Source organism: Phalacrocorax aristotelis, chromosome 12 (assembly GCF_949628215.1).
Source record: "Phalacrocorax aristotelis chromosome 12, bGulAri2.1, whole genome shotgun sequence".
NCBI lineage: Eukaryota > Metazoa > Chordata > Aves > Suliformes > Phalacrocoracidae > Phalacrocorax > Phalacrocorax aristotelis.
This window is the reverse complement of record NC_134287.1, coordinates 23,216,509-23,244,336: the sequence shown is the minus strand read 5'-3', so window position 1 is coordinate 23,244,336 and position 27,828 is coordinate 23,216,509. Positions and strand designations below refer to the sequence as shown.

The 27,828-nt window shown below is 53.0% G+C and overlaps 1 protein-coding gene and 1 long non-coding RNA gene across 4 annotated transcripts in view; one reads left to right on the top strand and one right to left on the bottom strand.

Moving 5' to 3' along the window:
• The window catches only part of PWWP2B (PWWP domain containing 2B), a 109,920-nt gene that overhangs the window by 21,467 nt on the left and 60,625 nt on the right, over positions 1-27,828 (bottom strand). For 2 of the 3 annotated variants that reach the window (XR_012662859.1, XM_075107874.1), the window contains one exon: positions 23,271-23,847. The exons of the other annotated variant lie outside the window; for it this stretch is intronic. The gene's annotated coding sequence lies outside the window, so the exon portion shown is untranslated. Of the gene's footprint in view, positions 1-23,270; positions 23,848-27,828 lie in introns of those variants that run through there. 3 annotated transcript variants of the gene reach the window in all.
• Positions 13,920-17,336, top strand: LOC142063761 (uncharacterized). Its single transcript, XR_012662860.1, has 2 exons — positions 13,920-14,330; positions 16,923-17,336. It is a non-coding gene; the product is annotated as an uncharacterized LOC142063761 (long non-coding RNA).

The window sequence follows — 27,828 nt, the reverse complement described above, 5'->3', positions numbered from 1 at the left end:
CTCTGTCCCTGCCGCACACGAGACGGGCCAGCCTGCACAAGGACTGCACGTCAGTCTCAGCATCAGGCTGAGACACTGCGTGAGGCCACCCCCTTACATTCATTTTCTGTGTCCTTGGCAGTAAAATCTCTTAGGGTGAAAAACATAACTGCATGGTTTTTAAATTCCCACTTGTGAGAGATGTGTCTTACAGAAAACCAACCCCTCTGTGTTATGCGTCCTGTGGTGCTTTTTTTTTTGTTAAAAAATTTCCTAAGTAGCTTCATTAGTTTTTCCCCTGTTTAAAACAGCAGGCAGAAGCTGAGTCAGCCGCCTCTGCCCAGCCCCTCCCGGCAAACAGCCCTGGAGCGATCACACCCATCTCCCAACACTTGCTGTGGACGCTGCTGGCCCTTTCCGAGGCAGAGACCCAGCACTGACGTCTGCCCGAGTTTCCCTCCAGCAGTGGGAGCCTCTGCCCAGCCCCAGGCTGTGCCATGGACCAGCACTGCTGAAGGCCTTGTGGTGCCGGCTGTAAGGCCAGCCTGGGCACAGGGGGTGCTGGAACGGCTCCTGTGCTGGGATGCAGCCCTGCCTCCGCCTCAGGGCAGCGGGGCTTTCCCTTGGCTTTCCCTTGTTTGGGTTTCCCTTGGCTTTCCCTTGGCTTTCCCTTGTTTGGGTTTCCCTTGGCTTTCCCTTGGGTTTCCCTTGTTTGGGTTTCCCTTGGCTTCCCCTTGTCTGCTTCTCATTGGAAGAATGAGAAATTATTCCCTTGAGGGGGAAAACCTGCTGAGGGCTGCGTGCACCGCTGCCACCTTCGCTGTCAGCATCGCCGCTTCTGCCACAAGTGGGCAAGGATTTGCAATTTGCAGCAGTCGGTCAGCAGAGGAGCAGGAGTCTGGAGTCATACAGGCTTGCAGACAATTTGAAAGGTTCCCAGATAAAAAAAGCCAAAGCCTGCTGATGAGATTCCCTTTGGCTCAGGCTGGGTACGTAGGGGGGAATCTTTCAGTCCCTCATTTCTGCCTTCCACCTTCCGGTTGTGCTCTGAGAGAGGAATATGATGTTTTAAAGAGCAGTGGATGAGCCACAGTCTGGAACTTGTATTTTAAAGGTCACAAATAACTTTGTCCCAATTTCTGAAAAGCTGTTTGCCTCAAGTGAATACCATTACAACTCTTCATAAAAGACTATGGTACAAATAAGTCATGCTGGTATTAGCCTTGTAAACCAGTGCATTGCTGTGGGGCTTACCAACATTCACTTTAAGGGGTAAATATTTGATTTACTTAGTTATTAAGAATTTAACCAGCAATCATGTTTTACCAACCATAGTAGTATAGTATCATAGTATGTCCTGAGGTGGAAGGGACCCGCAGGGATCATCGAGTCCAGCTCCCGTCCCTGCTCAGGACACCCCAAATTCACACCGTGTCTCTGAGGGCCTTGTCCAAGTGCTTCTTGGATATCGCCAGCCTTGGTGCCATGATGCCTCCCTGGGGAGCCTGTGCCAGGGCTCCACCACCCTCTGGGGCAAGAGCCTTTCCCTAATACCCAACCCAAAGCTAATGTGGTTGATCTTCTCCCACACAGTCGTGTCCACGGCTCTGGTTCAGTGGATTTGGCCATCTGCAGTGACCGGGGAGCTGAGAGGGGGCGGAACATCTCTGTTGCATGCATGGTACGCCACCCATCTCGGTTGTCCTTGGGGCAGGAACATCTCACAACCTTCTGTCCTGCCAGAGCTACGAGCAGTGGAAACCTCCACTGAGAGCCTGCATAATGCAGCTTTTCAGCAGTCACTTGACCAAATCTGGAAACATTTTCAAGGGAGCAAGACAAGGCACCCCTGAAATGAAACTTGATGCGCTTCCGCCTGCTATGCCAGAGCAAGGGTGCTGGGCCTGCTCGTGGGGGTCCGTGTTTCAGAACAGGCCAATGCAACATCATCCTCATGTATTTCCGAAGATGCCTGAAACATCTGGCGTGACAAATTTTATCCAAATCTTTTCTTTTTACAAATTCCTAAGCTATCACAATGGAAACTTGGGGAGTGGAAACACGACCTTCCCAGGGAGCTCCATCAGCCCAAGGAGCAGCCAGGGCAGCAGGGCCAGGTGCCGTTTACCCCCGGCCCGTGCCAGTGGTGCCCGGAGCCTGCCGGTTCACCCCTTCCTCAGCCACCGCTTCCCCGCAAGGAGAGCAGGGTCTGGTGTTATTCTGGCTGAGCTCCTCAAAACCCATGCATGTTAATGAAATGATTCAGCTCGTAACATCAGTGACCCTGTGAGTAACACCGGTGATTCATTTCAACCATGAAAGAGTCGAATTCTCTCAAATGCTTGATAAGAAAATAGCCATGCATGTATGATAGTGAGAGCACTCGAGAAGAAATAACTATAAATAATTATTGATGGTTACAGGTGATCTTGATGGCTCTCTTACAACTAATCAGCAAACAAGCCCCAAGACAAGCAGCAGTGAAAGGCATTTGCCCAGGCAGCAGGCCTTGCCTCGGCACAGCACCTGCAGAACGAACTGCTCCCGGGGCCGCTGCATGGGCAGCGACCGCTCTTGAAACGCCATAACCACCGCTCTGAAACACCGCACACGCAGCAAGGACGAGCAGGCGTTACCCCGGGCGTGCGGCCCACCCGGCAAGTTTTCAGAGACGGGTTTTGATGGTGCCATCTGGAATGCAGAACCTGTAAGGCAGTTAACAGTAAATCAGGTGAACCTCTTCTCACTATGAGGGCTTCCCTCGTCAGAGATGTGCAAATAGGCCCAAGCGTGCAGGTAAGCACCCATATCCTGAGTCCGTCTGTGTCGGGCACAGCAGGCTTTATCCCTCCATGACTCAGTTGCTTACATAGTTCTAGGATGTGGAATAGGAAATGGATTATTTCAGGCACTGTCAAGCAATTGTTGTTTTTTATTACAAGGAAAAAAGCTATTTTTAGGACTTCAAAAACAGGCTTTAAAATATTAAAAGCCCAGTGTACCGTGTGCTCTTCTCTTTCTCCATCTCTCTGCTGGAAGCGATGGATCTGCCCAGCCAGCAGAGCCGTTCGCCAGCCCTAGAGGAAGCCCCGTCCCACCACCTCGTGCTGCGGGGAGCAGCCCCGTCCTTTGCATACGTGTCCCCACACAAAAGCAGCCGGTGCCTGGGTGGAGCACACTCTGCCCCAATATTTAACATGCGTTTTGGAGAGTGAGGAGCCATCTGGCATGAGCCCCTGCCGTGCCCGCGGCAGAGAGCAGGCACTTCTGGGCTGCCAGCCCGGAGGGCTCGGTGCTGCCTGCAGAGCTGGCGAGCCGGCGAAAACTGGCTGCTTTGCCAGCAGCTCTAAAGGTCAAGGTATGCTTATCTAAATAGCATGACTTCCCTTTGTGTACACATTCGCCTGTGCTTTTAAAAGCTCTTCAGCATTTTTCCTAGACTATGAAAATGTAGCACCGTACGCTGTGTGTTTGCATCCACGCAGCACAGGTGGCAGCTCTGGGGGCACGCTTCGTGCCTCTTGCTGCAGAGGGGCTCCTTGCTGATGTCCTCTATACCCATCTTCTCCCTTCTGCTACAAGTTTGTTGGCTTTGCAAACCAAGGACTGGAACAGGCAGGGACGATTGCTTTTTAAAAAATTTGTATCGTCTCAGTTTAGTTCAGTCTTTCTGGCATGTTACCCACCGAACACGCAAGGCTTTGAGTAGTTGATCCTATGTGCCGTAGAGAAGCCACCAGTCAGTAACTGCGGAAGAATGACAGCCATGGGGCTTTGTTTTGGAACGGTGGGTCCCCAAAGGACCTGTAAACCAAAGCCGCAGGTACTGAGCCATAGGTGAACTGGTGCTTCTGTAGGTCTCTGCGGCAGAATCGCTCAGGCCCAAACAGGCTCCGATGTCTGTCCATAAGTTGTTGTTTTTTTTTTTTAATTCAACAGATTCCATATGATGTTTGATAAGGTGTAAAAGAGGCAACCGATGTCAACGAGAGACAGCGCTGCTGCTGGCAGGCTCCGGCTGCTGCAAACCCAGCGTGGGGAATCACACCGGGGGAGCGGCCCCAGCAGTACTGGCTGCCCGGTACTCCGTGCCTGAGAGCTGTGAGGGCGGCCTCTGTCTTTACGGATACACGCACTATTTCCTGTGGTACTCAAGGATAACTCTAACAGCCGCGAGGATAAAAAGCCCTGTGAGAATCTCCTCTTAAAACAAGGTGAAATGCAGTCTGTATTTCCTACTTGGAAAGTCACCAAATCTTAAAAATTTCTTCCAAAATTTTGCCTGAACACAAAATTTCCCTTGAGCCAGGACGTGCCTTCGCCACTCGGTGTCTGTCACTCCCGCACGAGGTGGGAGGCCTGGGGCAGACGAAGCACGCTCCGCCAGCCCACCTGGCTTGCTTGTGGGGTCTTTGGTCCCCATTCCTCCTGCAGGAAGGACGACCCAGTGATGCTCAGTCTTACCAACCCCAAGGTTTGCTGCCATCACCTTCCCGGCTTTGTGCGTCTCCCCCAGGGCAGGGGGGACCCCATTGTCCCCCTCCATGTGCTGGGGTGCAGCTGCCTGTAGAGATGGGGACAGACATCCCAAAACGTGCTGTGCTGGCGACCAAGGGAGTACATAAACGAGGCCAGTCCCTCCTACAAGGCACAATAAAATCTTCCAGATGTTCTCTTTGCCTCCATGTTTTCTGAATGAAAGCAGACACATTCTCCGCAAGGTCCTCACCTGGAGGGGATAGAGGGAAATCTTGGGGGGGAGTGTGCTCGGAAATAGTAAGGTGCTGAGATTGGGGGGAAGAAGGTGCCTTGTGCTTCACTCCAGGTAGGCAGTCTGCGTTCTGCTGGCAGGGCCTCAAGACACCAGGAGCAGGACACTCTCTGAAACACCTATTTTTATTTCATGCTGAATGGGGGAACAAAACTATACATATACGTCTTTTCCTACAAGCCACAACTTCTGGGGAATAAAAAGGCCACTGTCACGCACAGAGACATGTAAGAGTGGGGTGGAATGTTAAAAACCAACCAGACCCAGGTTCTGCCCATCACTACACCCACGTCTGAGGGTACCCCCTGGGTCCTGCTCCCCCTCCTCTGTGAGAGCCAGCGCTGGGGTGGCCCCGCAGCCACCGGGCACCTGCTGTGGGTGGGTGGCAGAGGGAGAGCCTTGGGGTGGCACGGTGTGACAGCGGACACCCGTGCAGCCAGGACCCCGTGTCACCTCCCAGCCACAGCCGCACGCTGCACCCCCGCAGTGGCGGCAGGGCTGTGGCAGAAGAGGAGCACGGCGGGGCTTTGCAGCACAGCACCAGTGCCGGCCCCCTGCAGTGCTGGCAAGGTGGGGGTGCCCTCATCCCCCGCAAAGCCCCTCCAGGGGAGATGTTTCAGTCTGGGACTGGTTTCGCCATCGCCCTGCCGTGCTGGGATGGGGCCTGCGCTTGGATTGCAGCTGCAGTTGGGTTTATTGTAAGTAATGCCCCAAACTAGAAATCATTGTGAAATGCCATCAGCTGAGCTTTTCAATTTAGAAAATGCCAGAGGGAAACGTTTTTACAGCTCTCAAGTTCTTCCTGAAAAATCTTTGACCCAGAGGATGAAGCAAAACTGCCCTTCGCCCTCTGCAAAATTTCAGTTCTGAGAAAACGACGTTTTCCAAAGGAATAAAATTGTGTGCAAAGGAAAAGACCCAGAAGAAAAACAGAAGTGGAGAGTTTCTTGCGGCTTTACTGCTGTTACGAGGTTGTGCCAGGAGATGGGGCCGTCGGGCGCGGCGCGGGCAGCCGCTGCGGGGGGAGCCCCCCCTGCGGGGCCGGGCCCCCCGGACCCCCCGGGCTGTAAGGGAGGCGTGCGAGCCTCAGCCAAGCCAGGTGTAGCAGTTTTCCCGTTCTTGGCTTGAATTAGCGGCTCGTTTCAGAAACGCTGAGAATAAAGCTCAAGCTTTCATGTGAAAGGAGATTCACATCTTTAACAATACCTGGGGGTTTCAAAAAGCTGGTTTGCTTGGAGTCAGTTTCGATTATCGGTGAGAAAACAAGGGGGTTTGTGCTCTGGCGCTAATCCTCTCCAACACCCCCGAGAAACTTCTAGTCAGAGTTTTTTAAAAAAGCCCCTCTAAGTTTCTGCCGCTGCCCAATTTCCCGCTGGTTCCAACAGCTCGCTTTCGGCAGGCTCTAGGTGAAGCTCCCGAGCACCTCCGGCAGCGGCTGCCCGTCAGCGCAGCAGCGGCGCTGCAGGCGCGCACACCGCGGAGCTGCGGGGCGCGGTGCGGGGCGCGCTGCGGGGCGCTGCCCCCCGCGCCCTGCTCACAGCTCGGGCTCACGCTCCAGCCGCAGATGCAAATCCGGGTAGCTGTATTTTAGTGACGCAGCAGGACTGGAAATGCCCCTCTTTGCGTATACGTTTAAATTTTACAAGTGAAATACAACCCCCAAAATAGCCAGCACGGGTTGTGCTCCAAATACGGGGTGGCCATTTGGGGGAAAAATGTTTCCTAATCTGAAATTTTCAGCTCACAGCTGCAATCTAATGGCTTAACACCCACAGCAAGCAGTTTTTCATAAATTAACAGCATGACATATATTAGGAAATTAAAATAGCTTCTTTGGCTCTTACATTTTTGTGCCTTCTTACCTTCCTAGTCTTTTTTTAGAACAGGAGATGTTATTGCTCAGAATCTCATAGAAAGGATTTATAATAGTTAATAATTAGTGTATTAATGCACCAGATTGCAGCAAAATTTATACAGGCTTTGTCTGCCTGGGCTTGATTCATCGCTATGCACTGAAGCAACAACAAAACCGGGCCGAAAAGCAGTGATTGATGTCCCGGGGAAAATGACCTTGTGCAGGGAGAAGCCAGGGCTGACACTGAGAAAGCCTTCTTCGCCCCCCCTCCATCCCCAGCCCCGAGCAGCCCAGGGGCTGCAGATCACCCAGGGCTGGGGGCAGCCGGTGAGGATTGCCCCCGGTGATGGTCTGACAGACCCAGACCTGCACACCCTGCCCTCAGGAGCGGGGCAGCATGGTGGTGGGCTGCAGCAGCGTGGATTGGCAAGGGCGTCAGTGCTGGTGGGACTGAGAGCAAAAATACTGAACAATGACAGGGTTAAACAAAAATTCTTTGGATAACTTAATTCTGCTGGAGCACAGGACAGCCCGAGTACTGCAACGCAGCAAGGACCGGGAGAAGGGGACATGGCGTCGGTGGAACATCACCAACGCCCATCCCTGCAAGGCGTCCCATGGGGACACCCAGCCTTCTCCTCTCTGTGTGTCCAGGGGGTGCTCCGAGACACAGGTTATTATTGGTTTAGCTAGAAAAACAACCGCAGTGAGTAATTGCCCTCCGCAGCCATCCTTGGTGCTTAGGGCAGTGGTGAGGATGGTCCCGGGCGTCCCTTTCCGTAGTCCTCCCAGCTGCAGGGCATCACCCTGACCCAGGAACCTGGGGGTTCCTTGGCCTCCCCCCTTGCTTTTGAGGAAAGGCATAGAAGCTGCCCCAGGGTCACATCCCCAGAGATTTTTTTTTTTTATTTAAAGTGACACCCCCGAGGACAGGCTTCTAGTCCCTGGGCCAGGGCTGAGCCATGCGGAGGCATCACTGTCCCTCCTGCACGCTCTCAGAAACCAGCCGTCTTCCCCAGCACATGCATCCCTTCCACTCACCCAGTGCTGGGTTCTGAAGTCAGCCTCAAAGCCTTGGACACTTAATTGGAGCCTGGAATTTCTCTGCTGATTGTCCAGTACTTACCCCGTGCTCGCCCAGCCCTTGCAGGCCCCCGACCCGGAGCCGCACAGCCCACGCAGCCCCCAGCCCGGGAGGAGGTTGCTCGGCCCTGCCAACACCCCGTCCCTGCGACACAGACCTCTCCAGATGCAGCGGTTTCCTCCCAGCAGCCGGGGTTGCAGCTGCAGCCCCGACTCGTCCCAGGGGAGTCGCCGTCCAGCCGAGCAGGTGCCGGAGCCCTGCTCTCCCGCGCTGCACCCCAGCTCTGCCCGCGCAGCCCCAGCATGTGTTGGGAAGGGGGGAACCTGGTTTAGAGGATTTGTCCTACAGCTTGCTAACCCCAACAGCCAGCCATGCAACTCCTCATGCTGCGTGAAAGCTGGAGTGTTTCTAGGGCTGGGGAGGGAAATTTGGGGTATGGACTAGGTGCTGCACTTCGCCTCTGTGCCTTGACCCTGCCAGCTCATGCTCACTGCCTTGCTACAAGGTCATACTAACGTTGTACCAAAACACTTCCTCTGCACAAGCGCTTATCCCGGAGTTCACAGCATGAGCAGATCCCCGGATCTGTTCTAAGGATCCCAGGCTTACTGTAGTACAGGATTATTTGTCCTCTGTGCTATTCCCCCGACCACTGGCACCAAAACCATTGCAGCTGGAACAGCTCTTAAGCCAAAATATTTAGCATTCACATTAACTGTAGTGAGGACTTCAGCATGAGGATTTGAGGTGTTTTATAACCACCTTGGGAGGAACCATGACCTTCTGAATAGTACATTTTTTTGAGCATAGAGTTTGTTTCCAACAGGCTTTTGTAGCAGAACAGCATTTTGCCAGCCATTACATGGCGCAATGCAGCCCGAGCACACAATTAAACCTAAGCTGACCAGCACCCCCCCAGCTCTAGCAGTGTGGAAGAGCTAAAGCAGCATAAACCCATCCTTTCCCACCCTGGTCCAGCTCCCAGGCATGCTGGAAACTCTCTAATGATCAGGCTGAAAGGAAAAACAGGATGTTTTCTTGCCCCAGGAACCTCTTACCGACCCAAATCAGCTCTGGGAAATCACGACAGTGATGGAGTAGCTGAAGGGACTGAAGGAGTTTGTAATGTATTTCATGATAAAGGGCCTGTTTAAATATTTAACATTTTACTATGCCAAAATGCAGAGGGAGCACATTTTGATCATCCGGAGGGCTGACCCTTCCTTCCCCTGACAAACAGTCAGGGGGTTTAGTAAGTGAAGAAGTAACAGCAGTGAATTTGGTAAGACAAGTTCTCCCTCTACAGATCTTTTTGCTAGTGATGAAAGTCCTGGAACAATCAGCCTCATTCCTTTGTCACAGTTACATGATTTCAAGTGTCTTCAAAAGATGAACACCAGCAGAAAACATAGTATAGAGGCAGGGTTCCTCACACTGCCTTGAAACTACAGTGTGGTATCCTTCCTTTATTCCTTCTACAGAATCTAGCAGGTAAAATACTAGCACTAATTTACCAACAGCTCCTCATAAATGTTGAGGGGTTTTAGTGGGGTTTTTTGTTTGTTTGTTTTCCTCCCCCCAACATGCCTCCATATCCTCATGAGAGCTAAAATGCCAGGACACACCTGCCCACGGTCAGGAAACAGGCAGGTGCAACTGGCCACTGGTGAGAAGAATAGGAACTACATGCTTGGAACACTGATCTGCTTCAGAAAGTATCCCTGAATCCAGGAAATGTTTTGTCCGTTGATGGTCATTATCAATATTTCACAGCAAAGCCGAGTCATCCCTGTGCTGAGGGGAGATGCTGTTTATTGTTCATGAGCTGGGAGCTGCGCAGGGGACCTCTGGGTCCCATGGGTCACACATAGCCACTTGCTGGCCAGATCTTCTGATCCAGTACCTTCCAGTTTATCAGCGCATTTTTTTTCCTCTGATGGGAAGGATGCGCAGACAGCAGCACTTCAGCCAAAGCACTGCTGCAACACGAGCTGCACGTTGGGCAGGGGAAGCAGCGCCAGCACCGGTTCCTGCGCATGGTGCAGCCGCAGCACGGAGATGCTGGAGATGCACAGTGATGGAAACCATGTAACGCTAATGGACGGGCAACAGCGGCCAGCCTCCTCTGCTCGGGACACTGCACAGGACAGCTTCAGCTCATTTTAGACCACGTACTCAGTTTTAAAGCCAGCCTGTGTACTGCTTCAACCCATGCCCTGAGCTACTTTCCCCAGGTGACCGGGTCAGTCCAACAGAACAAAACGTGCCGGTCTCAGCTGGCCAGATCAGCCCCCCCAGGGCGAATCTCACCCACCAAGACGGGGCAGTTTGGACTCTGACTCGACAGAGATGAGGACGAGGGATACGCCGTGGAGCTCTGCTCAGCTGTTCTAGGGGACGGTCACGACTGACGTGAGAGCAGCACGATGCCTGGGACAAGCTTTGCGGGTCACTAAGCTCCTCTTCAGCAGCTTGCATTTGGTGGATTGGCTCTCTGGCCTTGTTTCCATGTGCAGAGTCCTGCGCGGTGCCCAGCGTCCAGCGCAGCACGGCTGCTCTTTGACACCTCCCGGGGGTGCTAGGGCAGCAAGGCAGGGAAAGCCAGCAAAACAACGGGCAGGGTGCAAAGGGGACCCAGCTTGTCCTCGGAAGAGCTGACACTGAGCAATACTGAGAACTGATAAGACTGTATTGTTGGAACTTAAGAAAAAATAGTTATTAGGGAAAATCAGTTTTCCAGTAGAAAACCAGCAAGCACAGAAATAAAGTGAAATGTAGTGAACACATTCACAAAAGCTGCCTAGCACCTGTATCAAAGCCCACCTATGCAGATCCCAGTATCCTGCCTATTTGCTCTCCTCTTTTTTAGGAAATAGTTTCAATTTTATTAAGTAATGTTCAGAAATCAGTACAACCATTCATACGACGGTTCAGTATATTAATAAATAAGCCAGACAGAGGAAACCCAGTAACAAGCCTTCTCCATGTCATAAATTCATCTACAGTAAAGCTCACACCTTAAAGCATTTCATCCAAATCACAGAACACATGCACACTTTATAATTTAAGTCTGAGACTTGTTTTAAGAGGTGGCCTCAATTACTGTGACTCCCCTGAGGTGCATCATTGGAAAGCCTTCACAATTTCTGAAACAGAAACATGCTGCATAAGGTCTCCCTTATAACCTTAAGCCCTTACAAAAGGTACTTGATTCCATCACATCCTGAAAGCAAAAGGAGATTTTCCTTGTAAGGTTTCGCAGAACATCCAACTCCTATACCTTGTATTTTCGGATTCATTATTTTTACTACTGTTGTTCTTCAGTTAACTCAGTTATAGGAAGGGGAGGCTCTGCTAACAACATTGCCTTCTGCAGTTCATTTTTCCGAAAGCACTTAAAACCAGATTTATACAACTATGGCACATGGATTCAACAGTGCTCTGAGTACTGTGTGTCTAACATGCAGATAACCTACATTTTAGAGCAAGCAGCCCTTCTCCCAGCAGCAAAGTCTGCCTGCCTTTATGCACATAACAGCAGGTACTGCAATAGCACAGGACAAAACAGCTTGGAAATGCTTAGGTCCCCAGGCGGGAACATCAGGACACAGACCACAAACCCTGCAGTTCATCAGCACAGCACTTGACTTACCTAACCAAAAACTGTATGAAGCTCCTTGCAGAAACCCCTCTGCAACTGGGAGGTTACCGAGCTGGGTCAGCCACAGCCTCCATAGCCTTAATGGGAGCCCAGCATCCTGCAGCTGAGCTAAACTGGGCTGAAATGGGGTCCTCGGCGTGGGTGGGGTGAGGGGGACCCAGGTGGGGCTGATCAGGACTTTAGGGCTGATCAGTGCCATCAAGGCCCTGTCAAAGCCAACATGTTTCCCAAGTCAGACATCTTTGAATGTTTTACTTCCTATTTATTTCTGCAATGTTAATTGGTATCAGTGAGAGCTGTGCCTTAGCACCACCCGGGCAGGGAAATGGGGCTGTCTACATTATAGCAGCAGAAGTTGCCACGGCTGATGTACGCTGGTACAGGGCTACTGAAGTCAGTGCAATCACGCGGGTGAGGCTGGAGGCTGCCCGGCTCTCCCTGGCCTCCCTGCGCCCAGGTAAGGGGCGAGAGGAGCTCTGCCAAGCTGCGTGCTTGCTGCCTGGCTGCGCTCGCTCCGGCCGCAGAGCAGCGAGGGGCTGGCAGGGGAGCACAGCAGGGTGCGTGCCCTGCAGCCTCCCCCGCAGCCTCCCCCGGCCCCGCTGCCCCCTCGCTCCCCTGCTCTGCGCTGCAGTGCCGGAGCTCTCGCTCTTCCTCCTCATCAGGCAGGCACGCTGGGCTTTCCTGTTTTCACAGCTCTCTTTAAAGAATTGCTGTTTGGAGGGTGAAAGCACCATTCTGCAAAACAGAAAGTCCGGGGGAACGGCACACCTGGGCACCTCCTTCTGAGAAAATCAATGGTATAAGCAAGCAGTCCTGCAAAACATGCAAAGATATCCTCATTTTATGTGGGAAACCTAAAATGTAAATGCAGCACGTTCCAAGAGCTCAATGAAATAGGATTTATGTCTTCTGTTTTTAAGTATTGGACACTTCAAAACAGCTTATACATTTGCTTCAGAAAACACAGTTCTACCCACATACCAGCAGTGCAGCTTTAGCTTCCTGGGCATTATTTTCAGCAGATTTGCCCTTTCTTTTGTGCAGCATTCATTGTCCAGCCTGACAGCTGCTCCTCTGTCTCTGCTCTCTCCTTTTTATCAGTAATCTCTTCTTTGATTTCTGTTTGGGTTTGTTTTTTTCTGTATGCCAAAGCTTATTTCTCAAGTCCTGAGCATACACAAAAAGACAAGCGATGTGACGAGAGTGCACGCACAGCTGGGATTTTGAAAGCAACTTCAGCGTGGCCTGCACAGCCCTACCTGCAGAAATGGCCAGTCGGAGGCCTCTCGCAGTCCTGGCCTGAACGCCCTCCGTCCCGCAGAGGAGGAGAGCCCGGCATGGTCCCGCGGCGGCGGCGGCGGCCGGTGGCCGGCAGCAGGCAGACGCTGCAGAGCCAGCCCTCGGCATTGCAGCTCCCCGTCGGAAACACACCTCTGAACGTCAGGGGTTTGACCTAAAACTCTCAGAGCATTTAAAGCAGATGCCTCCTTCATGTAAATGACCTCAGCCCGCATTTTCTGGGATCATGTGAGAAAATGCTTCCGGGTGTCGCAGTATTTCAGACTGTTTTGTGAGAACAGACTTTGTCATTTCTGACAGAGCCTCGATAGCCGGGACTAGAAAACAAAAGGATAGCAGATGGCCATCACCCTGTCAGGTGTCCACTTTATGTTTTGACTCGAATATTGTGGGACGGATAAAGAATAGGAAGCGTGGGTTGGCTCCTGTTTGAAATGAAAGAAGACATACAGGAGTTAAAGCCACAGCAAAGCTACAGTAAATACTGTGCAGCTGTTCGTTATGGTGACATTTCAACAAGGAAATCCTCCCCTCTGGACAGCAGAGGAAGCAGGCCTCCTCTGGAACAAGCAAATACAATAAATGCAGACAAAGACAATTTTGCAACAGGACGGTGGTTTCCACTCTCACGGGCACCCATCTACGGGCTGCGGCGGCTGGAGGGGAGGCTGGGAGCACAGCGCTGCCGGCGCGGACCCCTCGCGCCTCCCCAGAGCTGCTGGGCCACGATGCAATGGGGCAGTCGTGTGGCGAGCATGGCTGGGGCGTTGTTAACGTGCGGACTAATGACTGGTCCGGCCACGCCACTGTCTCTCTGTGCTTTTGGGGCTGGAGGAGACTCCCTCGGAGGAGCAGCGAGGTGCTCGGAGGTACCCCCGTGGCGGTGCCTCTCCCCCCTTGGGCAGGCAGATAATGGCTATCACACGCCATCAGGACACCGTGAGGCATTTCCGCCAGTGGCAACACCGTGCCTGACATTGTTACTGAAGCGATCAGCTGTTATTCTTAGACATGTGCCTCCCATAAATTGCAAGGTGCGGCCAGCAACCGCCGCAGCAATAACGTTAGCAGCGCTGCAGCTCTGCACCGTGCCCCTGCAGCCCCGGTGCCGCTGGCCTGCCCGCTCCCGCCCCGCACACGCCTCGCAGCCACGCACCCATCAGCCATCCCTCCCGGGGCTGTGAAACGCTGTCCTGCCCAGCTGGTTCCAGAGAAGAGACCTTTCCATTCCCGGCAGCTTCAGCTCCCATGGAGTAAACAGCAACATAAATCAGCCCGTGACAGGGGCGGGCGGGAGGGAGCTTCCTGCAGGCTGCAGCAGCGAAGGGCTGCGAAGGGCTGGCGAGGAGTTCACGGAAGCCCTGACCTCGTCTCTCCCGGGCCCAGGACCGCGGGAGGCGGCGGAGCACCCGCCACACTGAGCATCCTGCCCAGCTCCGGCCACAAAATCGGAGGCTGGCAAAACCACGTCCAAATGCTAAAGGTCATGGAACAGCTTATAACAACATCATATTTTGTACAAGGTCTTTACCTGTGCTTTGTCAAGCTTTGGGATCCCGTCTCACACCTGGAGAGCGGTTATCAGCCCAAATCAGCAAGATCCGCTGTTGTTACTACGTGTCACCGATCATGTTAGCTACTGCAACCACAGGTGCCATTCTTCTCTGTGTAAAGCGCTAGGGTAAGCTGAGTCCATTTGAAATCCCATCATTATCTTCCATTTTCACTGCTAACATTAGCAAGTTTGCTAATATTCTAGGGAAAAATATTTGCTAATATTCTAGGGAAAAGTTCCTTCCTGCAGAGAGACTTTAGCAGCTCCGTATTTGACCACAGCTACTGAGGCTATGCTTCACAAATCACTTAAGCTGCAAATGAACTCCCTTCCATCCTGCCGAGGGTCCCATAGGTGTATATTATTTGGTATTTAGGAAGAAGGGAAGGCAAGGGGAAGCTTTCGCACCTTCCATGTGCCTTTGCTCGCTGCTGCTGTCATTTGCAGCACGTGGGGTCACCTCGCTGCTGAGAGGGGGGACATGATTTTGGACCCATGGCATGGACATGGGGAGGGGAGGCCCCTGTGCTGTATTTCTGCCCCCTTCTGTTAGACGACCCCCGTCACAGACTCATTAGCCACTTTCAAGCCCAGCCTAGTCCCTTTGCTCACTCCACCTTTGCTGAACAGAAAGGTGCTTCCAAAACCAGGCTCAGCATGCCTAAGCCCTGAATTGCTCCTGAAAAGGCCTCTCCTCCCCTAACCCAAGTGCAGGGCGAGCAGGGTGACCGTGCATCCCACTCCAGCGCCCCACAGGCCATCGAGCGATCCCTGCGCTGGAGGCGCTGGGGGCGCTGGGGGCACTGGAGGTGCTGGAGGCGCTGGGGGCACTGGGGGCGCTGGGGGCGCTGGGGGCGCTGGAGGCACTGGAGGCGCTGGGGGCGCTGGAGGCGCTGGGGGCACTGGGGGCGCTGGGGGCGCTGGGGGCACTGGAGGTGCTGGGGGCGCTGGAGGCGCTGGGGGCACTGGAGGCGCTGGGGGCGCTGGGGGCGCTGGAGGCGCTGGAGGCGCTGGGGGCGCTGGGGGCGCTGGAGGCGCTGGAGGCGCTGGAGGCGCTGGGGGCGCTGGGGGCGCTGGAGGCGCTGGAGGCGCTGGAGGCACTGGAGGCGCTGGGGGCGCTGGGGGTGCTGGGGGCGCTGGGGGCACTGGAGGCGCTGGGGGCACTGGAGGCGCTGGGGGCGCTGGGGGCGCTGGAGGCGCTGGAGGCGCTGGGGGCGTTGGGGGCACTGGGGGCGCTGGGAGCGCTGGGGGCGCTGGGGGCGCTGGAGGCATGGAGCGAGGGTGCTGCTGTGCTGCTCCTGCCTCGGTTTACCCTCTGCAGCTGCATCGGCCTGGGAAGGATTGCTGTTATTTTCTCCGCTGGCATGTGGTGACCTGCCTTAGGCACCAGCTAACGAATGGCAAGGAATGAATTCAGCTGGCCAGAGAAAGGAATTTGCTGTGGGAAATGCTGTCATTTTGACATTTGATTTTATCCAAAATTAGGGTGAGAAGTGGAGACACTGAATACTTTCACAAGATTTCAGCTCAGACAACAGCTATTTGAGCTGTCCTGGCATTCTGATCTCAGCGTGAAACTCTAATTTGAAATCTTTCATTTCAAAATACCATTTCAGAAGCACAATTTAGGGAAAGCTGTACCCTCCCACTGAAACAGTTCCAGGGAGAAATGTTTCAACCAACTTTAATACTGAATATGTAGGAGCTAAATACGCAATAACTGATTTGCCTATGCACAAGTGTGCTGTTCTGCATCTGAAGAGCAGCTATTCCTCATCTCTCATCCATAAAGTCCTGCACAGGAAAAGTAAATTTCAGGGAAATGTGGACGGATGCCATCAGAGAAACCCAACTGAAATTCACATGAATGCTCACAAACACTGACTGTGTCCTTTTTAATCAACTCCTATTGCAAACTTAATTTGTACTGATCACGAATATTTAAAGCCGGAGTGACTACAAACTGTGCTGCTCTTGTTTGCGAACAGCTGTTCTTCACTTACAAATTGGTGGATTTTCATGTCCTCAGGGGTAAAAAAATATTTGGGAATTAAGTAGCCTGGAATGTGGGATATTCCAGAATATTCTGGAATAAAGTACTGGAGCAAATAGGCTGTAGCCTGTTCCTGGCTCGCTTATGAAGGGCAGGGAGAGCAGCGGGAGGACCGGCAGGCTGCGAGGGATCTGCCAGTCAGGCAGGGTTTGGGTGCCTGCAGCGGCAGCCTTGGGCAGAGGGGAGGGCATGCCTGACGTGTTCAGCAATGGGCTCGGGGGGTGCATGTACCCTTCATGACGCTTTAATAAGTTGCTTATTGCAAGCGTTAATTTTTTTCTCCCAAAATTGCAAGGGGGTGGTTTTTTGCAGCTACGGCACCAGCGTTTTGCACACCCGAGCACGCAGCTCTGTGGGTCGCCAGGACATGTCCCCCGCCGGCACCAGGTCTCTGCTCTGGCCACGCTCTCTCCTCCCAGCTCACGCTCAGATAAGCTTTTCTGTGGTTGTTTCGAGCTTAGGTTTTCTACTTGTCTTTCCTCCCCCTTGCCTGCTACTCCTGTCCTCCCTGCATCCCTCTTGGCTTGCTTTCTTAGAGAGTACCAAAATTGGCAGCTTCTGGCATTTACTAGTCTTCTAAACTCCTATGTTTTTTAAAGCTAATGCAGCAAGGAAGCCAATAACCCCCTCACATAAGCTTTTCTACCATTTTATATAAACTCCAGTGATGAAACTCTGCCTTAGGATCTTCTCCATGTCAGCCAGAGGAAGGCCAGCAGATAACATAACCCTGAAGAGGAGAGCGTTCAGAACACCCCGAGCACACCGGGGCAGGCAGGCTGACAGCCGCGCGTCTGGGGCGATGCCGGGGCGCGGGGCCGTGGGGGCCCCGTGGGCTGGTCCTTGCCCCGGTCAGGGACTGGTGCCGTGGTTGGGGACCGCTGCCCCCGTGGGGGACTGCTGCCCCGAGGGCGCCCACGTCCCCCGGCAGCACTGCGCCGCTCTCGGGCAAGCAGGGGCCTGGCCCTCCCCACCCAACTGGTTTGCAACCAGCACAGCAAGTTGCTTAAAGTCTTTCTCCCAATGAGCTCATCTGGCGTCCTTTGGCTAAACAGTATTAAATGTGTTTGATTTTTCTCTTCTCGAATATTATTTCTTTATGCTCGAACCCAGAAGAAACAAGAGAATCAGAGCAAAAAAGTGCCCGGATAAACCAATCTCCACAATCTGCGCCATGTTCATAGTGATGATCAGAGCCTGTTGCCTTCAGCTCTTTGTAGGGGGTATCTCAGCGGGGGTAGCCTTTGCCTGATCTGCGGACGTGTTGCTTCAACTGAATCATTTTTCCTGAACAGAAGCGCTGTCCTTGCAGCCCTGAGCTTGCAGCAAGGTCTCAGTCCTGGAACACAGCAGGATGGAGCAAGCAGAAAGCCAGCATCAGGCCAGCGCCTTGCCTGGCGTGGGGCTGCCCAGAGCTGGTGCGACTGCCCAGCTGAGGGCATAGTGAGGGCCACCAGCGATGTTTTACACCTACTAGGACAGGGCACGGGGCAAAGCTTGCCCTGCAGCGCTGTACAACGGACTGCCTCGCACAGCGAGAGGGACGCCATCCCCCCATGGCTAGGTGTGGTGGCGTCAGTAAAGTAACAGGGACATTTAGATCAGGCCTAGACACACTAGATCACCTTTCCTTCTCATTTTGCAAATTCCTTTTCCTTTCGAAGCCACGTGTGACACAACTGTTAACAGCGATGCCATGCTTTTCAACAGAAAGCATTTACGTTATGCTATTTTGCTTACTGGCTGTACCTCTGATAAGAAGCCATCATTTCTAGACAAGTAAAAGACAAATTTTCGTCTACTTGCTTGACAAGCACCTGCAGATTTCCTCTTCTTCAAACCACACACACCCAGCTCCGTGCAAACCCCCCGGCAGGGCGATGGAGCGTGGTGCCCCCAGGGCTGCCGTTGAAGGGCCGTGAGCTCCGTCCGGCACCGGGAGCGTTTGCTCTGCGGCCGCAGCCGTCGGGAGCTCCTCAGTGGGGTGGGGGCTGTGGTGGGGGACCGCTGGGCGGGAGCTGGGGTGCCGCAGGGGCAGCCCTGCCTGGGGAAGGACACTCGCCCGCAGCATTGCTGTCTGCTCGAACGGAGACAGGTCACATTTGCCATTCCTGTAGCTCACAGTCACTAGAGGGGAGACTTTACCTGGGATGCTGCCCTTATGCTTATTCTTGAGTACCAGCGCAAGACTTTCCAAAGGAAAAAGGTGAAGCTTTGCTCAAGGTCCACTCTGGCCCCTCCTCAGGAGGCAGAGGGACCTTTGGGATTTGGGACTGTGCAGGAAACGTCGCAGGACCGCCCGTTGCAGGCGAGGGACCTGCAAAACACCGGCATTCAGAGGACGGCTCTGCAGGCTGTGCCGGGCTCGGTGGGCAGGGGGGACGCGGAGGCCGGCATGCCCGCCTTGGCAGGAGCTGTGCGTACCTGGGAGTTTGCCAAAACCCTTTGGGGAGCACAGACGCAAATCCCCTGGCAGGAAAATCATCCTGAGACCCTTCCTACAGGTGTGGGAAACCTCATATACCGGCTCTGCGCCTTGCTGAAGATAGAGTCAAACAGAGCGGAAAGGCCTGAAGAGACAACTTTGATCCGGCAAGAGGCTCCGCTGGCGACTCGAGCGGGGCGAGGAAACAGCGCGCCCATGTCGGCACCCTGCCGCGCGCCCCGCCAGCCCCGAGGAGCATCTGCTCTCGCCTGCATGCCCTGCACCGGGCATTCTGGGACTTCTCCTCTGAGTGTTTGTCCTCCCAAAGAAACTGAATCTCTGCTTCACAAGGGGATTAGTCGCTCCTTCATGGTGATACTGTCTCCAGCTGGCGCCGGGCTCGTGAAGGTCAGCCCGGGACGAGAAGGGGACCACCGTCCCCAGCTCTGCAGAGGGGAGGGCACGGGTGTTCCCGAGGGAAAGAAAGGTGCCTTTGGGGACGCCCGCATGGCGCTGGGAGGTCAGAGCATCGCCCGCGCTGCCGTGAACGCCTCGCTCCCCACCTCAGTCCTGGCTTTTCCAGCCCGGCCGGCGGCAGGCAGTGCAGCCCCGCGCGGAGAGGGGAAGCGGGGGCGGTTAGTGCAAGTGTGGGTAAAGCCTCGGCGCTGAGCAAAGGTTGGCGTCAGCTGGTACTTCAACCAGGCTGGCACCGTCCTGAGCCTGTCACCCGAGGGGTGACCTCAGGCTCACCAGGCACGGGGACGGGGGAGTTCAAACCCCTGTATGCACAAGGGCAAATGTGTAACTCATGGACACAGGCACATCCAAGCATTGCCCTGAAACAGGACTTCTCTGAGCGTAACTGTGTCCCATATTCCACAAAACATCCAGATTCTCATGATGTGTATATCAAAAGTTACTGTAAGAATAAGCAGAATGGTATGGTAATGGTATGTCAGCAGCAGCACATTTGAAGCAGAATTTTAAAAGATACTATTTTTCTACATTTTAAGTGTGAAACCTCTAATATCTATTGCTTGCTTGTTTGCTCCATTAAACGATGCCTTTCCACCCCTCCAGGCAGGCTCCTGTGATGGAGGTGGCAGGAGGTGAGCCAGATGGGACCTGGAGCTCGGCGTCCATCGCCACGGGGGCAGAAGGGCACCGCCGCCCCCCCGACGCTGTCCCCAAGCCCTGGTTGTCTGGGAGCTGCTGCAGGGCCCGGGCGGCTCCCCCCGAGGAACGAAGCTGGGAGGTGATTAGCAAAAACTCTCTCCTTGCTTTTGAGGGAGCTGAACACAGTCTGCACAGCAAAACATGTCCCGGTTCAAAGCCTGTGGCAGCTCTTTTCGCAGGCACCAGCTTCACCCCTTGGACCGCAGCACCTTGGATTAAAAAAGGCTCCGCGCAGGGGAAGACGAGCAGCTGCCTCTACTAAATGGCATTTTATCGCTGTACGGAGTGACAGAGGGGAGGGAGGAAGACACTGAAAATGTCATTGAACACAAGGAATTTCTGCATAATACTCTGCGTTATCTTGCCATTTATTATGTCGCTACATAAGTAAAAGACAGCGTTTCCCTTCAGTTATTTTGCTCTTTGGGTCAGAAATAGTCTTTGCAGTCTGCACGCGTGCAATGGCTAGCAGACAGGAATCAAAGCTATTATAATATATGACTATAATACTAATAAAGAGATTTCCAAAGTCCATTAGATATACAGTAGGATGAGAACATAACCCATCTAGAAGCACGGTGCTATGAGACTACTCAGTCTCTGTGCAAGAAATCACAACGAACCAGCCAAAAATGGGGCCCAGGTGCCTGAACCCTCATTTTTTAATTGCCTGTCACAAGATAAACTGGAGGCGATGGTGGCAGCAGCCTGGAGCAGCTCAGCAGAAGGACGGTGCTTTGACAGCGTTTTGCTGCCGAGGGGTGAGGGGGAGCAGGGCTGCCCGGGGGTGAGCCACGGGCCGCGTTTGCCGGAGCTCTGGCCCACAGCCACCGCCGCGATGGGCAGGGACACGGCCAGATCCCCGAAACGGGCAGGTGCTGCTGGTACACCACCGAATTACCCTCCTGAATGCACGTCTTCTGGCAAGGGGTTTCTGAATAATTCATTAACTGCCATAAATTTTTTAAAAATCACCCTGAATTGGTAGCTATCCTCATCTTGTTCACTTTTCACCCAAAAAAACCCCAAAACCCAAACACCCCAGTCTTTTAATTTCAAACACAATCAATACGAAATATTGGTCCATACAGTCCAAGGTTCATTGCTTTCAGGCAACCACTCATAAATATTCATTAGAGAATTAAAGAGCTATTAACAAGGGTAACTGTTGAGGAGCCTTCATTAACTGTCTTCCACAAGAAATGAAATTTGCATTTTTCGGTGTGGAAATCCACTTTGTGAAATGGCACCTTGCATGACAATAAAATGTGAGGTAAAACCTGATGTGAAGGCAAGAAACACCCATTTCTGACACAAAGGACGCTTTGGATTGTGCAGCTGAGCCTGTTTACGGAGCTGCTAAGAGAACACTTTTCGTGACCCTGACTCACTCCGTCCTGCCCCGGGCGCATTTCCCGGCCCCAGCGCCCTGACCCACCTCTCCCCACGCCACAGCGCACAGAAACTCAGCTCTTTTCAGTAACTGTGATTCATCCTGATTTGCATATCATGGTCACTGCCTCCACATTTCCTCTAATTAATTCCCCAGAAAGACGCTTCACCCTGCAGCGCTGCGTAATTATAAGTTGTGTTCGTATTTATCATAGCACGAGGCTTGCATCCCCCGTCGGGACTGGGGTGCCGCGGCGTGTACCCGACGGCGGGTGCCTCCACAGCCGGCTGCCCCCTGCCCCGGCGCAGGTGGCGACGAAGGCAAGTGGGCACGTTACCTACACATGCACAGCTTTGCACTTCGGGGCTGTGTATTTGCTCTCCCGTTGCACGCAGGGGCTTTTATTACTGTCTCACACCCAGAACTGGCAGGCGTGATCACATAAGCAATACCTACCGGCCCCTTGAGTCGTCCATAAGAGAGGGGTAGGGGTTCCATGGATTTTAGCTGAGAAAACTGGGCAAGGCAGGGTCTCAGAGGGGAGCAGGAGGAAAATGATCGTTTTGGGGCCAGCGAAAGCAAATTAACAACAGCTCTGCCGTTGAGGGCTGCAGGCCAGCCCCTGCGACACGAGCTCCCTGCGTGCCGATTTACACGTGCAGCGGCCGCACGACACTGTCAAGACAAACGGCCCTGCTGTGAAGCCGGTAATTTTCCTACAACTGCAGCAAATGGAAATGCATAAGGGAATCCCAGGGGAGGTTCTATTACGTATAGCAATTATTTCTCAGCCTGAAAGGCAAGACAGTAATCGCATCCCCTAATGCCTCTCCTAAAGCATAATTCAATAATTAATATTTGCTCTTAGGCATTTGTAAAATAATGGCATCTGAAAATGGGGAACCCGGAGCAGCCCAAGGTTCCCCTCATGCAAAATACAGGGTTTTACCGAACAGATGAGAAGCCACTGGACTCTGGACTGGGATTCCCAGACCCCTGTGGGTCCGAGGGGTCCACAAAGTGTGACCAAAAAAAGCAGGACTGTTCTCAGTAGACTGGAATTCATTTGACTCCAACTTCTAGGGATCTGCACAAGGAAAGAAAATGCAAAAAACCAACACATGAGGTGGTGCCTTTGCTTTAAGGGTTTTTTGATGCTGCAGACCATTGCCTTGGGAAGGGGAGAGAAATGGCATTGGTGCAGAAGTTCCCACTAGTGATTTCTCTTTCCCAGGTCTGAATCACTATGGTGGGCCGTTTCTGCAGGAAGAAAAGATCCACTGAGCAATGCCTGACTACTAGAAGTCCTGCAGAAAACTGAAGTCCCATTCTGCTGCCGTCAAATTAGCCAGAAGTTATTTCCTCAAGTCTCTGAATAGGTACATTTAAAATTGCAAACTAACCACAGCCAGAAACTCTCATATTATATTTCTCTGTAAAACCCCGGCACGCTATATATATGTAAATATATATATGCATACACACAAACTTTTTTTAAAATAACATCTGCTACTGTTGTGCAGCGTGCGGTCTCTCGGCGTTTCACAAAACGTCCTTCATGCAGAGGACGTGCACTGGTGGAAGGCAGTCCCCCCAGGGGCCGCTTTCCCGCTCAGACCACCATCCGGCCACGCCGCGTCCCCCCCGGCCGACCCGCCGCGTGCCGGGCTGGGGGAGCCCCGGCGTGCCCGGCGGCTGCAGAGCACCCCGGGCAGCCGCGGGTCCGGCCCTCGCCGCAGGGAGCAGGCAGGCTGCCCCGGCAAGGCCCCTGCGGCAGCGGGGGCCGGCCCCCTCCCTGCCCGCGCTGCCCACGCTGCCGGCGGCACCGCGTGTCCCGCTCCGGGCACGGCCGCACGCGTCGGGTGTTCGGGTGTGACGGCGTCGGCGAGTATCTGCCGCTCTGCTCCGGCACCGTGCAAACATCAACAGCCGTGCTCCGGGGCCCGGGAAGTGAGTATAGATATTCCTGCTCCTCACAGACAAATGACAGAGAAACGTCAGTACACATATACGCATACATTTTGGTGAAAATTGTGTCTCTCTTTATTCAGTTTTTTCAAAGACAAGTTTCAAGCCTACACGCTTTCAGGGTAAACCTCCCTACTGGATGAGTAAGTCAAAGCCCTAGAACAAAGGCCGGCAGCAAACAGGATGCTGAGAGTTTGTCTGAAATCATGAAAGTTATGAAACATCTTCTGGCTTTCAGGAATGATTCATGATTTTTACGTTTTGGGGCAGACTTTTTTAGTTAGTCACTGGCACGGTTCCAGTGATAGATTACACTCTCAGAGCCTTTGGCTATCATTTCTAAATCCAGACTTTGAAACTTCATCCCTGAATTACACATATGACCTACGGAGCTCCTTTCTTTTTCTCTCCCTGAAAATGGCATTAATCTCTGTCTGGTTTTAGCTAGCAGAAGAACCTGAGGCCTGGGGTGACTTTCTCATCTGTCCCAACGTGCTGCCAGGGGCCCTCGCTGGGACGCTGCTGGGGTGGTCTGGCAGGGCAGAGACGTGGCTCCTGCTGCTGGCGGGCGTTGCACGTTTCCTCCAGGCATTGCACTCGCCCAGCCTTTTTACTGCATTTAAGATCACTACAAAACACAAGCATAAACACTGGGATTAAATTAAATCAAAGAAAAGGTAACATTCAGAGTTAGCTTGTTGGAATACAGAGTTTTCAAGAAATATGTATCACAAATGTTGAAACCAAAGAGTAAGACTTCTGCAAATGTACACCACGTTAAACTCCCTCAGTCAGCAACAGGGATATCAGGAATCAGGGAAGACCCCGGTGCTCACCAGCACTTGTGCAGGTGGCCCCGGTGCTCGGGGATGCCGGCCGCCGCTCCCGATGCCCTCCAGCCCCGGGCAGTCACGTTCAAAGGCTTAATTTCAGATCGCAACATTTCACTAATAATACCTTTGGCATAAAAGCCTGGCGTATGCTACTTTGCCATGCGGAAACGTGACGCTGAAGTTCTGGTTCGGCGTGATTTATGGAAAGTTGTGCCATTCAGAGTGATTTTGTCTGTTCTTTGGCTACACAGGGAGCAATGCCAGACATAATCCACACTTTGAAGTGGATGGTATCTGAGAAAACCTAGTTGTTTCTGAGCAGAAATTTGCCAAATCTGGAGGTATTAATTCAATTATCGAAAAAAAACCTCAAGGTGTCCCCAGACAATGTGAGTCAGCGATTCACCCCAGACCAGACATCAAGATCCAAATTAGAGTAACGAATTTAAAACACGAAGATGCAGGTGGAGGTGTCTGTGGAGCTCTTATCGTGCGGCCATGATGCTACCATACGGGACCAAACGCCCTTGCAGGTGAGTGTTAGATGGCCCAAGGTACAGGCAGAGGGCAACAGCCACCAAAGGCTTCTTCAGGGAGGAAACCCAGCCACCTCACATGTGGCAATGCTTGATCTAGTCCTTCATGGCATGCAGCGGAGGAGAGAGAACTGGAGGCTTAGTTTATTCCTAACTATTTAAACAAGATAACTCATAGTCTACTTCTAATTAGGTTTTGTTCCTAAGCTGTTATCTGATATGGAAAGATATACTCGTGTGAAAATGTGTTAGAATGGAAAAATCTGAGAGCCGAGAACTTTCACATGGGGCTTCACTGAACTTGGGGTCCCCACCTGGGGTGAGCAGCACCCCTGGCCCTGACCCCGTAAGCGGGTCTGTCCCTGCAGGGTCCGGTGATGCTCGCTGTCGACCTCCTTTTCTCTCCTGCTACACCATCAGGTACAGCCATGTCCTGGGGCGAGGGACGGTCCCCTGGGCAGCCGTGAGACTCTGTGTCTCCAGAGCATCTCACCCCACCTCTGCCAGAGACCTGGCCAGCATGACGCCACGAATGAGAGGTGCAAGTTTTAGGGATGTTTTTCTGGTGAGACAAGCCCTGACACACAGGCGAGCAGCACTTTTCAGTGTTGCTTTTTCCCAGGGAGCTCCTGCCAACGCTGCAACCCATGAAGCTGCTGAAGCCGGGGTATCCCCCGGGGGGGTGCTCCCTGCCACTCAGGGGAGGGATGGGGGTCCCTGCTGGGGGGTGGTCTGATCGTCCCCACTAACGCAAGCCAGCAAAGTCCACCTGCTCATGAATAACAACCCCCAGCCCCAACCCCCAGAGTAATCACCGTTGCAGCATCGTCCCTCCCAGCCTCCCTGCCCTGAGCTGCCCCAAGTTAGCCAAGGTCAAAGCAAAAGGGCTCGTAAACGCCTTGAATTTGGTGAGGACTTTCCCCAATTGCCCTGAGGGCCACTTTGAACCTCTGCCACCTCGCTGCTGCAGTCACCCTGCCCTCAGAGGCGCTGCAGCGAATGATCTCACCCGCCAGTGCTGGCTGCCAGCAGCAGCCCGACAGCACGCCGCGGGTGCACGCGTGGCCTGTGTGTTTCAGCAAGGCCAGAAGCAGAAACCCACTGATAAGCCTGGTTCTGCCTTCAACCCCGCGGCTCTGCCAGCTGGGAGCAAAATGTCCCACGCTGCAGCTGGGGCAGAGCGGAGCCCCCGAGCCCGGGCAAAGGCAGCGGGCAGGCAGGGGCAGGCAGCAGCCCCGGAGCTGCACGGGCACCGTCCGCCAACCAGTCGCTCAAGATTCGGTAAATGAAGGGGCCTCATTTTGGGGGGCAGAGGGGGAGGTTTATTTTGCTTCTAGTAAGAATTAATACCCAGTCTTCTCTTGGCTTTTTCCTTAAAGTAATATACTGCATCGCTCAAAATCATATAAATAAACTGTAAAGCCAAGTCAATCCACCTACAAGGAAAAAACAGACATTATGGAGAAAGCTGCATGGGTTTCAAACTAAAGTTGGGGAAAATACCTCATTCTTTTAGCTTATAGCTCACACAGAGTTGGGTTTTACAAGTTAGACATGGTTTATGTTACAAAAATCTGTAATTCCCCTTTTAGGCCATTCACGCAAGCTGACAGCTGGTACTACAGGTACGGCATATACATGCATCGGGTGTTCTGCAAAGTAGGTGATTTCTGACCACCATTTCTTATTTGCAGGAAAGCTCGTAGCAGAGGGCAACAAGTCAATTGAGAGGTGCTGGCTTAGATTAGCAACGTGAAAATTCAGTCAGGAAACGCTTTCTTTGTCTTCCTAAGACTCACTACATTTAAAAGTCTTCATTTCCCCAAATGTCACACATTTTGTCCCTGAACAAACCTCTGAATGTCAATAAATACTAATAACCTTTATTTGTGAAAAAATTATACAAAGCCTATAGCCAAACTAATAATCTTCTTTTTTCTGTAAATAAAGGTAGGAATGGAAAGCTTTCCATGGTAACTAATACCAAGTGTTTGACAATGCACGTTAAATGAAACATATAAGAATATGTGAGCTCTTTGGTTCTCTCCTTCTGCTACTGGGCTTTGCAAAAAGAGTTTTTGTCTTGCAGAAGCAGCGAGGTGCCAGCAGTGAAGCCGGTAAAGCCCTGGCGGTGCGGGGACACACATGCTGAGCAAATGCATTTCTATTTTCACAAGCGAGAAGGCAAAGCAAATACACCGATACTGTTTGCACAATAGAGAAGGGAGGGGAATATCTCCATTATCAACTAGTAATTTTTCCAGACAAAGAAGTCTTTTCTGTAGCACAGTAATCCTTTTAGGCACCAACCATATATAATTGACACTTCTCTATTATACACCTACAGAAGCACAAGGTTATTTCTTGTTTAGCTAGTTTTCAAGCCAGCGTGCCAGCTTTCCACATTTTCCATTACTCCACACCTTACGTATTGCTAATGCCTCCGATAGGAAATTACACACACTCTAATTACGGCACGCCGGGCCTGTCTGCGCGGCTCCCCCTGCCCTGCCGGGCTGCATTGCTTATTCAGAGCATCAGCGAAAATTCCTCTGCGCTATTCAGGCATGACCTCCCCGTTCAGGAATCAGCTTTAGTCTCCCCTGATGTGTGATTTTTCCATTTCCTCCCCAGGCAGGTCTTGCACAATGACCCCGCAGCGGCTCTGTCTTTGCAATGGAGCTCATGCCGTCCAAGCCCTTCCAGCTGCTCAGAGGCGAGTGCAGACAGCCCTTGGAGCGGAGCACCCTCTCCCGCTGTGCCACGAGCAGCCAGCATCCCCGGGCTGGAGCCGTTCCCGCGGCGCAGGGCACCAGCGGTGGCATCCCCAGCATGAGCTGCTGCCTCAGCCCTGGCCTGCGTTGCCACGAAGGCAGAAAACGCAGATCAGAAGCCATGAAAGCCACGACACCTGGATTTCTTATGGGCGCCAGCTCCCAAACCCACTGCTCGTAGAGGGTTTTGCATCACTCTTACATCTCTTGCATGAGAGGGGATTAAAACCAGTTTTGAGTTTTGCACTGCAGAATAGCCAGTGACCAGCGTCGTCCCTAAAGCCGTGTGTCTGAGTGCACAGCAAGCCCTGCGGCTGGGGGCCAGCAGCGTCCTCGGCCGGCGCGAGGCTCCCTGACCTGCAGAGGCCTCTGGGGATGGGCGGCTGCAGGAGCCTGCGGTACAAGGCGCTGCCCGACAGCCACACAGCAGCCGACTCCAAAGGAACCAGGCTTTGTGTCACCATGA